We start from the raw sequence: 13,663 nt of genomic DNA on the forward strand, positions 1-13,663 counted from the left end.
CCCCTGAATTTTGTTATTTTTTTCTGATTGTAGTGAATCCTATTACTAGCTTGCTTTAATTTTTTGCCTGGGTCTTTTCAGTATCTGCATGGGTGGAAATGCAGACAAGATTCAAGGTAAGAACTCTTCATAGGTTTCTAGGCTAGCTCAACTCTCTCGTAAGCCTTTAGCTTTAGAAGGAAAACTGCGTGGTGTCTGAATATAAATCCTTTGGTAGCAAAAAGCACAAGACTAAAGGAAGCAGGGTTTGAGTGAGGCAAATAAGATTACGTGAGTCTGCTGCATGGTGGAGGTTTTAAAGCCTGTGTCTGTGGTTATTTCTCTCCTCGAGAGCTTCAAACAGGGCTTTTCTACCTTGGAGTTATTTTAAAATGGGTATGTTAAAAATTCTCCTAATTTTACAGCTTTTATCGTAATTTAAAACATGCTAATGAGCTACCTTTAAATAGCCAAGCCAGGGAATGAGGAAGGAAGAGGAGGCCCAAGCAATGGGCAGCAGCTCATGGAAAATACCACAGAGAAACACACAGAGCCCAGAGTGAGGGGCTTGCCTAGGTAGAAGGAAGCTGACTTTCAATTCCGACAGTGCTTGTGGTTGCAAGGAAGAGAAACTCACTAAAGATACTTAAGGAGGCAAAACCAAACAAACAAAAAAGGAGATCTCTACTGAAAAAACATAGAGGCCTCTCATGGAACCCGAAGATAGCAAGGGGGTCAGACTTCATGAGTGATTAAAGTCAGGAAATGAGGTTATTGGAAGCCAAGGAACTAAAGAAATTGATGTTATTTTACATTATATGAACACTTAATCAACATTTTTGCAAAACCCTGAAAGACTTGCCTGCCTTGAGATGACAGATTTACAGAAAATTATAAATTGAGAATTAAATGTTTAATAAATGTCTACGAAATATAACTTTATGGGTTTTCATATTTACAAACATTTCCTTTCATTTGCAAACAACTGTATGTTAGATTTTCTTCTCACCTTATAATAGTCTCTGAGTATGCTTAATGATTTTGGACAACCACAGCCACAAGTAAATAAAATGAATTGTTCTTGCTCAAATAATTTAAAAAACTTTCAAGCATTTTCACAGAAAAACAAATGTGTGTGTGTGTGTGTGTATGTGTGTGTATAAATATATATATATTTTTGACAGAGTCTTATTCTGTCACCTACGCTGGAGTGCAGTGTGGTGATCACAGTTTACTGCAGACTTGACCTCCTGGGCTCAAGTGATCCTCCTGCCTTGGCTTCCCAAAATGCTGGATTACAGATGTGAGCTACCATGCGCAGCCAAAAAATATGTATTTTTCATGGTGCTGGATTTTGATATGTTTGCTATGATGCTTAAAACCTACAAAGGTCTTAAAACATTCCTGGCAAATATAATTTGAATGGTTAAATGGAACCAGTTGTTGGCTTCCAAAGGATCAGGTGACTTTTTTCCAGTCCAACTGTTGTGGTGATGGGTCAGTTAATTAGGTGTTTTGTTTTGTTTTAAAGTGGCAGCTCAATCACGTTTCTTTTGAGCTAAAATCTACCCTGTTAAGACTTGCCCAAATGACCTCACACCTAAGAAGAACGGACAATTATAAGTTGTTTAGGGATTTTGTTTCTTATTTAACTAGATTCTTCCTGTGGACATGCTAATGACTGTTCTGGGTTACTCGGCTATGCCCAGGACTCTAATCACCAAACTTGGTGACTCTCATATACTGTCTTCATCAAGTATCTGTTGTCTGACTTCAAAGCACATTGAAACTGCCATATTCTGGACATCTCGACCATGAGGTCCTTGGCATCTCAAATACGAAAAGCCTTAAATTGAACCCATAAACTGTTCATAATTGGGTTTCCCATATGATCTGTAAACTTTCCATAAACGTGTACTCCTCTCCAACTTTATTTCCAGTTTTAGTGAATGGCACACTATCCACCCAGCTGCCCAAACCAGACTCCTGGGGGCATTTTTGACTCCTCTCTCTTGCCCATAGCCAATTGCTCACCAAGTCCAGTTTATTTTACCTCGTTTGTTCTGGAGTCAGACTTCTTGGGTTAGAATTTCAGCCCTGCGATGACTTAGCTGTGTGGCCCTGGTAAATTACCTTACCTACAGGTGCCTCTGTGCCTTTGTTGGTAATATAGGTATAATAATGGTATATTTTAGGTCAATTGTGAGGAATAAGTCAGTTAATGCACACAAAGAGCTTAGAACAGGGCCTGGCACATAGTACCGATTTTGTCTAATTGGTATTTGCTCTTTGTTGCTATTACTATATTCAAAATGAATGCAAAAAACCCAAAGAAACAAAAACAAAACCAACACAGGTTGTTGTTTTATGACCCTGCATCATTGTGCAACAAGAACAGTTGTTTTCAACCTGTGCTCAGTTTCAAGGCCACTTGGCTATCATATTCCCACACTGGCAGGCTTGTGAGGGTTGACAATCATAGGAGAACTGATTGAGCATTATGGTGTTTTTATATAGTCATGCTTTTTCATTGTAGAGCTTAACTTTTTCTATTTGGTTAAAAAATATGTAGGGGTACACAGTTTTTCTTTTGCTTCAGGCTTTGACATGGCTTGGCTCAGGCCCAAGTAGAGCTGATAGAACTGGCTGAGGGTGTAAACATGTGGTATAAGCAAAAGGAGGAATTAATGATACTCCTAGGTTTGGACCTGAGCAACAGGATGATTGGTGATGTCATTATCCTGATGGGTGACCTTGGGAGAGAGACTTAGTGCGTAAAAATCGAATTTGAGATACTGGTTAGATACTCACACTGGGGAAGTCAAATAAGCAGGTAGATATCCAAGGCCTTTAGGTCTTTAGAAATCTCATTTCTGTCTACATGGCTGGCTGTTCTCCTCTTTACAGACCAACTTCCTTGGCAAGGATCTTAGAACTTACTTCCTGATGACTTTGGCGTCATGGTTTTTGGTGCCATAGTTCTAATTTAGGCCACCACAGTCTACAATCTCACCATTCAATGCCAGCTGACTGACTCATTCTTCAAGTTCAGTTTGAAATACTGGAAGGAGAGCCTGTCATGGCTCATCCAGGGGCAGGTGTCCACCACAGCTCCCATCTATGATAGCTGCCACTCTAGGCTGAGCACACCACAGGGTAGCAAAGTTGGATGTGGCAGCAAATTTGACATTTCCTCAGGAAAACTTTTTCTGAACCCCAGGGGAACAGTTGGTTATCCTTCCTGCATGTTCCTGCAGTTCCCAGAACTTTGTCCCTTCATAGGCAGTATTGTTGTTGCCTGCTTCTTGTCTGTCTCCATCACTAAACTGTACAGTGCTTGAGGCAGTGCTCTGAACCCACAGGACCTAGTAGAAAGTAGATGCTCAATAAGTATTTGTTGAATGAATGAATGAATAGGTGAGAAAAAATATCTGCCATGGAAGTATGCTGTCTCTGACTTGCTTGAGAAGAGCTTGCGAAGATGAAGAAAGACATCAATAACCGTCAAAACAATACAAACCAAACCAAACCACCACGACAACAAAACCTGGAGCAATGGACCATGTTTTAGAAAATACAATATGTTTTAGAATTTTCTGTCCTGAAGGGTCAGATCTCACAATGGCTACTTGTTAGCATATTGCGAGGGTATGTGTGTGTGTGTGTGTGTGTGTGTGTGTATGTATTTGTGTACCTATACACACAGATATGTGTATTTTAACATAAAGTTAGAAAATGTTAGAGTTGAGAGCAATCTTAAGATTCTTTAGTTCAGCTTTTTATTTTCAGAAAACTAAGTCCCAGAGAGGATAAAGATGACTTGCTTAAGATTCCTATAACTTCCACTCTTTGTTTTACTATGTAGAGTCACTTTCTATTTAAAGTAATTATTCTTAAGTTTTCTGGGTCAAGGACCCAATTTGAAAGAAATCTATTGAGAACCATGAATCTTCTCTCTGTGGGAAAATGTACATAAGCATGTATATAATAAATTGATCCCCTGAATGTCAAGGGTTCCTTTTAAAACCCATGGATCAAAGGAAAAGAGAATGGGTGGCCAACCAGAGTGAACCTCAGGCATCGATTTAAATAAATTCTTCATGGGATCACCCTGGTATGTTACCCAACTTTTCTGAAAGATGGTAAACATCTTATAGAATATTTGTGAGAATAGTTGAGAAAATGTAAGTGCCTGCACAGAGGGGGGCACTAAAAAATGTTGGCCACGTTTCAAAAGATGTGGGATTTTAGGAATTCTCAAGGGACTCTCAACAAGGCTCTCATATACAACAAGCCTTTTGAGCAGAGGCTGTCAAGGATGTATGTGGGGAACAAAACACAATAGGTGGAGCTTGGTTTTGCCCCTGGAGCATCTAGGTCAGGAGAATGAGTGTTGATTTCTTAGAGAGAGAAAGAAGAGGATGAGGGCAAGGAGAGTCTATGAAAAACCTTAGCTACCAGAGGTGTACATGCTTAAGGAACAGGCATTTGGGCTGGAACAGGAAGGCATCCTTGTCTCTCAGAGTCTGATTCCCTGAGCAGGAATCATTTAATATTTGAATTCCGGCCGGGCGCGGTGGCTCACGCCTGTAACGCCAGCACTTTGAGAAGCTTGAGGTCAGCGGATCATTTGAGGTCAGGAGTTCAAGACCAGCCTGGCCAAGATGGTGAAATCCCGTCTGTACTAAAAATACAAAAATTAGCTGGGCGTGGTGATGGACTCCTGTAATCCCAGCTGCTCAGGTGGCTGAAGCAGGAGAATTGCTTGAACCCAGAAGGCAGAGGTTGCAGTGAGCTGAGATGGCACCACTGCACTCCAGCCTGGGAGACAGAGCAAGACTCTGTCTCCAAAAAAAAAAAAAAAAAAAAAAAAAAAATTGAATTCCTATCAGGGGAGGAAAGAAGGAGCCATCCTCTAATCGCTGTACTAATTCTATGCCTCTGCGCACCCAAACATCCCATGGCTGGATTTGCTTTATTTGTCTGAGCTTCCCAGCAGGAGAAATTTAGATCTGGCCACTGAAATTGCTGGAAGCAGACTCATCAGGACAGGAAGGAAATGACTGCTCTCTCCCTGCAAATTGACTACTCAGTGAAAGAGACCAAGTTTAAAGATGCCCATGGCTATCCCAGTACCCTCCCTAATATAAAATGGCAGCAGCTGGGGCTCCAGACTTGTTGAGTGGAAGCTTTTTCCAATGAAAAACTTGTCCAAATCCTCTTGCTCATTACCTTGAGGTGTATGTGTGTGTGTGCCTGTGTGCGCGCGTATCAACTCAGACATCATCTTTCTACCTTAAATTGGGACAATGCAAGCACATTTCAGGGCACAGAAGAGGCACCCAATGAATATGACGGATACGATCTTTTCTCTTGTTCCCGTCTTTATCTTTCATTCTGTCCTTTCTTTGGGGGAACAAGAAAGTAAAGATCTTATGAAATTCTTTCAACCTCCTAAGGAACATTAAAGCTGATGGACGGTGCCAGGGTATGGTAACCACGACCCCCTACTCCAATGCTTAACTTAAAAGATAAGTGCCATCCCTGCCCCTGTCACCAAAGTCATCTGACAAGTTCCGGGAGTGCCTGGCAGCTTTTGGAGGAGGGTACCCGGGAAGGGGCGTCGGGGACAGAAGATTGGGGACAGGTGCTTCGCGCCGCGGCCTGCCGGGAGGAGGCGCTGCGAAGACCCCCGCCCGTGCCGGGCGCTTTCTGCTGCCCCCAGCGGAGGCGCCCGGGCCCCAGCTCCGGCCCCACTAGCGGCTCCTCGGGAATGCTGGGAATGTGAGTCAGGGCCTCTGCGAGCCGGCGAGCTTGCCGGCCGGCCGGGTGGGGGCCCCGCCGAGCGCAGCGCCTGGCAGCGCCGCGCGAGCGCGCGTCTCGGGACTGCGGCGGGTGCCGCCCCCTCGGCCGCCGGCCCCGCCCGGCCCCGCGCCTGGCCCCGGCCCTCCGAGCAGTGTCCTCCTCCTTCCCTTCTTTCCTCCCTCTCTGTTCCCCGCCCCGCTTCTCCTCCTCTTCCTCCGCCTCCCGCTCCTGCTCGCTCGGTCTCCGGCTCCGGCGCCGGCTCCTGCTCCTGCTGGCCGCCCGGGGCCAAGGCGACGAGAGGTTGTAAAAATCCATGTGGGACGGCCCCGGGGCGAGCATCGGAAAGGTGAGACGCCGACGCCGCGGCCGGGGCCGCCTGGTGCCCGGCTCCCTTGGGGAGCCAGTGCCCGGGCATCCCTCGTACCGGGTCCCCCTCGCTCGTGGGGAGCTGCAATGCGTTATCGTGGGGAGCCTAGGGGTGAACCATCCGTCTCCTACGGGGCTTTCTCGGGCGGGGGGAGGGATGGGGCGGCCTAAGGGAGGATTTGCCTTGATGTATAAACCCCCGGATTGGAACAAGTGCACGGTTTCCTCCGGCGCGCGGGCGCCGCTCGCTAGCCCCGGCTGCCCGGGCCACCTCCCGCAATCCCTCTCCGGCAGCCACCCTCACTGCCATCGCCTTTCTTCTCTCAGATCCCCCTCTTCTGCCTGGCGTCCCCTCTTGCCTCGAGGGGTGGGGTTTCGCGGGGTCGGGGGTCTTGAGCAATCCTAAGCAGAACAAAGTGGAGAAAGGTGGAGCCCCAGCCCGGGGGTGGGGTGGCTGGCCGCCTGGGTGGGTTCAGAGGGGAGCATGTTTTTTAAAAAAAACCCGTGTCAGGGAAAATGAAGCCAATTTATCGGGGAGGGCTAGGCGATGGTGTATGAAAAGGAATACGATGTGAAATTGAACCGAACGGCATTCCTTCTCTCCTCCTCCCCATCTTCTAATTATACAAAAAAAGGGATACTTACGAAGGTGTACCTAATTAAAAATAAATACCGTACGAGCCTTTGAAAGATCATCTTAGGACAGTGAATGAAGATTAAGAGCTGCTTTGGTTCGGGGTAATAAAATAGCGCTCGTAAACTCTCCGTTCGGCACTGCCTTATTTATTTTGTACTTAAGGGTCTCTGTTCTCCTTGCCAGAGAGGGAGGGTCCGCTCTTTTAGGAGTGGATCGATTTTAGGCGGCTACCTGCCTTTGCTGTATGAAAGGCAATTTACTCCCCGAGCGGTGAATTGTCAGTTCCCTCTGTGATTGACAGCCACACCTGCCACTTACGTGGGTAGAATGGGGACCGGTGGAACCCAAAGAGCCAATCAATGCTCGGGAGAGGAGGGCAGCTCCCACTTGTCATGGTTAGTTTCCTGGTTGGCTCTTTAAATCAGTGATTTTACTTAACCATTGGTTTCCACCTGGTATGGGGATCCAGCTGTGAGAGGCAGACAAGCGGGAAGAAAACTCTTTGAAAATGGACTTTTAGAAGCAAGTATATTTGACCTGTGTTTCCTTGTCCTCCCCATCCCTTACCTACCACCCCACTGATTATTAGTTGTAGTAGTTGCGGATGCCGCGGCCATTGGCTTAAAAATGAAAATGAATCTGTGTAAAGAAGGAATTGGGGGAGGGTGTGTTAGAATTGCCCACCTATTTCTCCAGAATTGCAGTCTTTATAAGAGACAACATGTACCGTTGAGCTATCCGGGAAAAGGGTGTGGCACTTTGTCTCCTATGGTCACTCTTGTCCTTGTAAAGTCACATTGTTTCTCAGTATACAGTACTTGGGTCTTGGCTCTACTGGATGGATTTATAAGGTATTTTTGGAGCCGGCAAACGTTCTTTATGGGGAGTCACATGAATAGAAGGGATTCTTTTAGTTCTGACAGTTAACTCAACTTCTGGAAGTGAGGGCTGCCTTGTTCTCTTTTGCAGAATGTCAGTTCGGTGGTGGTGGGGTCAAGCCATTTTCTTTCCGGGGAGTAGTAGAGTTTGCCTTTTTCTCATGTAAGCCATCTTGTCTGTTTGCTTCTGTGCTTTAATAAAATACTTTTACAATTTTGGCAGGGAGGGATGTGGAAGGTGATGGTGTCACGATTTTCACCAGCAAGACTTTCACGGGTGGATGAATCATGGGTGAAGGACCAGATCCTTCTCAACTCACTACTTGTGAAAGCCTGATTTTTCAACACCCTTCTCCCTGAATTCATTAGAAAAATTACTGACTGATCCAAAGAGCTGTCACTTTATAGAAGCTGTACCTGGATGTGAACATAATGCTGTGAATTAAGCATTTCATAAACAGACTGTGAGCCAGAATGTACTGATTAGAATGGTTTTCATGTAGAAGCTGGGTTTGTCAAAGCAGTATTATTACTATTACTATCATCATCATTGTTATTGCATAGGCAAGCACTTTGTTGAGTACTTTATATGCATTATCTTTTTTAAACCTTGTGGAGCCCCTGTGAGGTAGGTACTATTCTTACGCCCAAATTATAGATGAATAACTAGAAGGAATTCAGTATATTGCCACAGTTTAGTATGAAAGCAAGAACCTGAGCCCAGGTTTGTCTTACCCAGAGCCCATGACCTTGGCCATGGCCTTGATTTCAAATTTTGGTTGTGTAGTCTGCATGTGTCCAGTCTGAAGTGTGGGTTCTCTCAGCATACGTAGAGCTAACCCTTTTAAGAGTCCACTGTGATTCTGACAGTCCTTTTATCAGCCTGTTTTGCCTTTCCATTTGAAGGCTGTGGCATGGGCCAATAGGCAAATTTAGTAACTTTGTTTATTATATATTTCCAGTAGAAACATAATAAAATATAAAAAAATAACATAAAATAAAAATTTTGGCTCGATAGAGATTTAGTTCCAAACTTAATGATGATGACTTAAAAGAAGGTAAAACAAAACAAAATTCACACTCTTCCATTTTTCTTGACACCTTAAATTTCCAATTGGACTTTTAAGTAGATCTTGGTTGAATAAATGCTCTTAACATCCTTCAGTTGTCTCCCCACCAAGGAATTAGGGTTTTATTTTCTTTGTTATTTACAGAGACCCTTTTCCATTAGTGATTAGCTATAATGATATTTAAAATTATTCTTTTGTAATAGCGTGACACTCTTGTTTTATTTTTTATTGTTTTTTGAAATGAAGTCTTGCTCTGTCACCTAGGCTGGAGTGCAGTGGCGTGATCTTGGCTCACTGCAATCTCTGCCTCCCGGGTTCAAGTGATTCTCCTGCTTCAGCCTCCCAAGTAGCTGGAATTACAGGTGCCCACCACCACGCCTCTCTAATTTTTGTATTTTTAGTACAGACGAGGTTTCACCATGTCGGCCAGGCTGGTCTTGAACTCCTGACCTCAGGTGATCCTCCTGCCTTGGCCTCCCAAAGTGCTGGCATTACAGGTGTGAGCCACTGTGCCCAGCCCCTCTTGTTTTGTTATGTTGGAAAAGCTACAAGATGTAAGCCTTATAAGTCTCTTCCCACTGGTGAAACTCAGTGGTGAAGGTTTGCCAAAACAGGTATCCTGAAAAGTAAGGTGAATGGTATTGCAGTCCACAAATTTACCTAAAGAGTCTTTGACTTTGGTTAGGTTGACTTTTGTACAATCTGCATTTGCTTGTTTTACTAGGACATCCTCTAGCCTTTTTTTTTTTTTAAATCCGCTAACCAGTTAACATTTTGGCTGGTCTGTGGGGCACCTACTTGCCAGCCAACAGTTTCAGTTTCAGCAATGTTTACACTATTCCTTTATATTTTATTGTAATCTTCTTAGTTTAGAAAGATAGGATGAATAGAAAACACAGAAAAGCACCAATATTCATGGTAAGGTAGATCTCATAAATTTAAAATAGTTGATTCAAAGGTAGAACTCACTGGATGTACAAAACATGGAGACTCTTCAGCCTCTTCTTTTTATGTGAAGAAAAGGAACAAAATGAATAAAGATACAAGACATGCTAACATATATCAAATGAGAAGATATATTAGTCAGCTTTGGCAATGTAACAAAACTCCCTGACTTACAGCAACAGGCATTTATTTTCACACTCATGGGTCTTCAGGTTGACTGTGATTTGGCTGGTATAGGTTGGGCTCCTTGGGGTGGCTGTGCAGAGGCTGTGGGTTGGGTTCCAGTCTCCTCCACATGGATCCTGGGGCCCAGGCTGAAGGGATGGCAGCTACTTGGGGCATGCTCTTCTCCTGGCAGATCACTGGAGCCAAGAGGCAAACTGCACAAGCAAATGTCACTTTCACTAATAACCTGTTCTGGACAAAACACTGTTTTGGACAACACTTGTGTGTAAAAGTAGACTCTGTTCACAGTAAGGGAGTGAATATTTGATGAACTATCATCCAGATTCCAACAGCATGTAAAAATTATGGTTAGATGATTTTCTAATTTTTTCTTTTTCTTGGGGAATGCAATTTTCATCCCCTGACTCCCATTGCTAGCTGCATGACATATAAACCTGGTCCTTAACTTCTGCATTTCAGGAATATTCTGTGTTTGATTTTAGAGGGCTGGCTATAAAACAGGTTTGTGTATACACATGAATTACTTAAATTATTAAGGCACTATTTATTAGAACCTGCTGTGTTCCAAGAGACAATGTTCAGTGCAGTGGTGAACACAGTTTTTATCTGATGTGGGTCCTGCCACCATGAAACTTATCGTTAGGAATAGGTGTAAGGAAGGACTTCTTGGATGAAATGGTATTTTCCTGGACCTTAAAGCAGGGAGAGAGTTGGAGATGCAGATAGAGCAATGGATATCATAAAAATGTAGGGGCACACATGGATATAATGAGTTATTCCACTTGGCCAGAGAGTAAGAAAGGTGAATAACAACAACAATAATAATTATAACAGTAGTATTTATAGCTTAACTTCTATTGGGCAGTTAACTGTGTGTTAGGCACTGTGCTTAGCACTTTCCATAAGATATTTAATATTGGGTAGGCATTGCTGGTTGCCTACCCAACATTCATTTTCTCCTTTCTAACTAAAAGAACCCCAATTTTGTTTGAGATGGAAATAAGCCCACCTCACCTTCCCAAGACTCCCTTGAACTTAGAGTGGCCATGAGAGTTGGGTCTGATAATGGCATAGGTGGAAGTTGTTAGGTGGAGGCTTTCCTGAAAATGTAGTGAGTGGGACACACCCGGCTGGTATACTCCAAGAGCTTTTCAGCTCTTTTAGCTTCTTGCTGCTGAAATCATCAGTGCAATGCATGGAGGGGCAGCAGCCAACTACAACAATGAAGATAAAGCCATGGTTTTTGTTTTTTTTTTTGTTTACTTTTGAGACAGGGCCTCACTCTGTCACCCAGGCTGGAGTGCAGTGGCACCGATCTCAGCTCAGCTCACTGCAGCCTTGACTTCCCTGGCTCAAGTGATTCTCCCACCTCAGTCTTCCCAGTAGCTGGAACTACAGGTGTGCACTACCATGCCTGGCTGATTTTTGTATACTTTTGTAAAGATGAGGTTCCCCCATGTTGCCCAGGCTGGTCTTGAACTCCCGAGCTCAAGTGATCTGCCTGCCTTGGCCTCCCAAAGTGCTGGGATTACAGGTGTGAGCCACCGTGCCCAGCCAAAATCATGTCTTACACATGGCAAAGCTGGAGCCTGGAAGGATCTTGGTCTTGGTGACATCGTTCATTCATAGTACCAGCTTAGACTGCCTTCCCCAGTAGTTCTTATTGCATAAAACTAAAAAGCTCTTTACTTGTAAGCCACTACTTATTACTTGCAGCCCCACATACTCCTCACTGATACATACCTTCTCAAGAAAACCCTCAAAGTAGATGCTATCACCTATTTTGCAGGTGAGAACATTAAAACTTAAAGGGATTAAGGACTTGCCCAACCAATAAGTAGAAAGGTTGGGGGTTCAAAACAACATCATTTTGACTTTCAGGATCATCATCTTGCCTCTGGCTGCCCAGGACAAGTACTGTAGTGGAGATAATGTTGGAAAATTAGGATGGAGTAAGATTTCGGAGGCACCTAGATTCCTGATTGAAATATTTGAGTTTGATTTCATGGGCTAGTGAGTATAAAGCCATTGAAAAAGACAGAGACCAGAGGTTGGGAGACCACTGAGGCTTGAGTGCATGACATACACGCTTTAGTGCGAGTGAAGGTGGAGGGAAAACTGGGCATGAAACAGAGCTGGGGACATGAGAAGATAATGGAATTGAGTGAACCCAAATCGTAGTTGCTGTTAACCTATAATCATCTGAGAACAAAATGAAAGTCTCCTGAAGGCTAGTATTCACTACTACTGATGGCTTCACATTTGCCCAGAAGTAGGGAATGAGTAATGTAGAGAATTGCTAATGGAATATGAATCACTATTTCATGCTGTGGGGCGGGGTCTTCTACTCATTGTTGATACCATTTATTGAGCCCTTGACGACCTTGTATTAAATGACTTTGGTCTGGGTCTGGCTCCACTGTGCCAGTTAAAGGTAGCAGAGATGAACGGTAAGGTCAGAAGGTGCTGCAGTGGTACATTAGATTCTGTCCATGGACTTATTTCTGCTAAACATTCTAGACCTTCCTTGAGGGGTACATTGGTGTTACTTTAACTGTCTGTGTCTCCTTCTTGTCTTCTCTTTACTTTTTTAAATCTGTAAAATAAAGGATTTGGTTTACATTCATAGTTTTCAAATGTTTTTCGGCTGTTAAAACTTTTTGTTTCCTAAATAAAAATTTATGTGGACCCTCAGTATATTTATAGAAAGCAGAGCTCTTCTGGAAATTTAGGGTCCAGATTTATGTTGTATGAAGTGTCTTTATGTTGAGGCCACTGCTCTAAAATGACACCTACACACCCTTCCTGGTCCAGGATTATGTGAATCTTACAGCTGTTCAGATGTTTTATTTGTGCATCATCTTTAACAAATCCCTTTGTTATTTCACAGGTTGTGTCTTAATATCATCTGTGGTAGAGACTCTTAATGTTCCCCACGGCCACTTTTTCTTTCCTTCCAGGCATATGTTGGAGGTGGCTTGCATCACTTCCATGCTAGAACATTTGATTTCCAGTGTGAGAACACCCAGTGCCCTCTTCTACTGCAATGATTATGGAAATGTGTGTTGAGATGGAGCCCATCATCTGCCTGGGCCTTTCAGTCACTAAATGAACACAGCTTCCAGTCAACTGGAGTTGGACATATAGACCAAGAAGTAAACTTTGGTTGTTTTAAGCCATGAAGATTTTGTGATTTTTGGTTTCTGCAGCACTGTTCTGCTTATCTTTACTGATACATCATCTTTGAGCACATCTGCTAAACTTTATGTAACTTACTTTTTGGGTGCCTTCTGGATTAACCTGAAGCCTGGCCAGCTTGTCGTTACTTTGTAGTTACGAAAAGAGTGGGCTGGCATCTACATCCACTGCCTGTGCTGGTCTGTGTACTAATAGATTCTTTGAATTGAAATCTTTATGCTCAGTAACATTTGTTTACATGTTTAAAAAGTGCCTGAAGACATATTGTATAGTGCACCTCACTGTTCTTAAAAAAAAAAAAAAGCCTTTATGCCATGTTGCTTTTTTTTTTTTTTTTTTTTTTTGGATTTTTAGTAGAGACGGGGTTTCACCATGTTAGCCAGGATGGTCTTGATCTCATGACCCTGTGATCCGCCCACCTCAGCCTCCCAAAGTGCTGGGATTACAGGCGTGAGCCACCATGCCAGGCCGCTATGTTCCTTTTTTAAGTATAGAATCTCTGTGGCTTAGAGAGGAATAATGACTATAAGTTACCATAGCAATGGCTGTTATTAATTAAGTAGTGATTGATTTATGAAGTATTTATTGAGTATTTACTT

The 13,663-nt window shown here is 43.5% G+C and overlaps 1 protein-coding gene across 3 annotated transcripts in view; it reads left to right on the top strand.

The window, feature by feature from the left end:
• Positions 1-5,848: 5,848 nt before the first annotated feature.
• Positions 5,849-13,663, top strand: part of ERC2 (ELKS/RAB6-interacting/CAST family member 2) — a 975,821-nt gene continuing 968,006 nt past the window's right edge. For 2 of the 3 annotated variants that reach the window (XM_054482044.1, XM_054482045.1), the window contains exon 1: positions 5,849-6,130. The gene's annotated coding sequence lies outside the window, so the exon portion shown is untranslated. The remainder of the gene's footprint in view (positions 6,131-13,663) is intronic. The other variant, XM_054482046.2, reaches the window with a different exon arrangement.

Source organism: Pongo pygmaeus, chromosome 2, assembly GCF_028885625.2.
Source record: "Pongo pygmaeus isolate AG05252 chromosome 2, NHGRI_mPonPyg2-v2.0_pri, whole genome shotgun sequence".
NCBI lineage: Eukaryota > Metazoa > Chordata > Mammalia > Primates > Hominidae > Pongo > Pongo pygmaeus.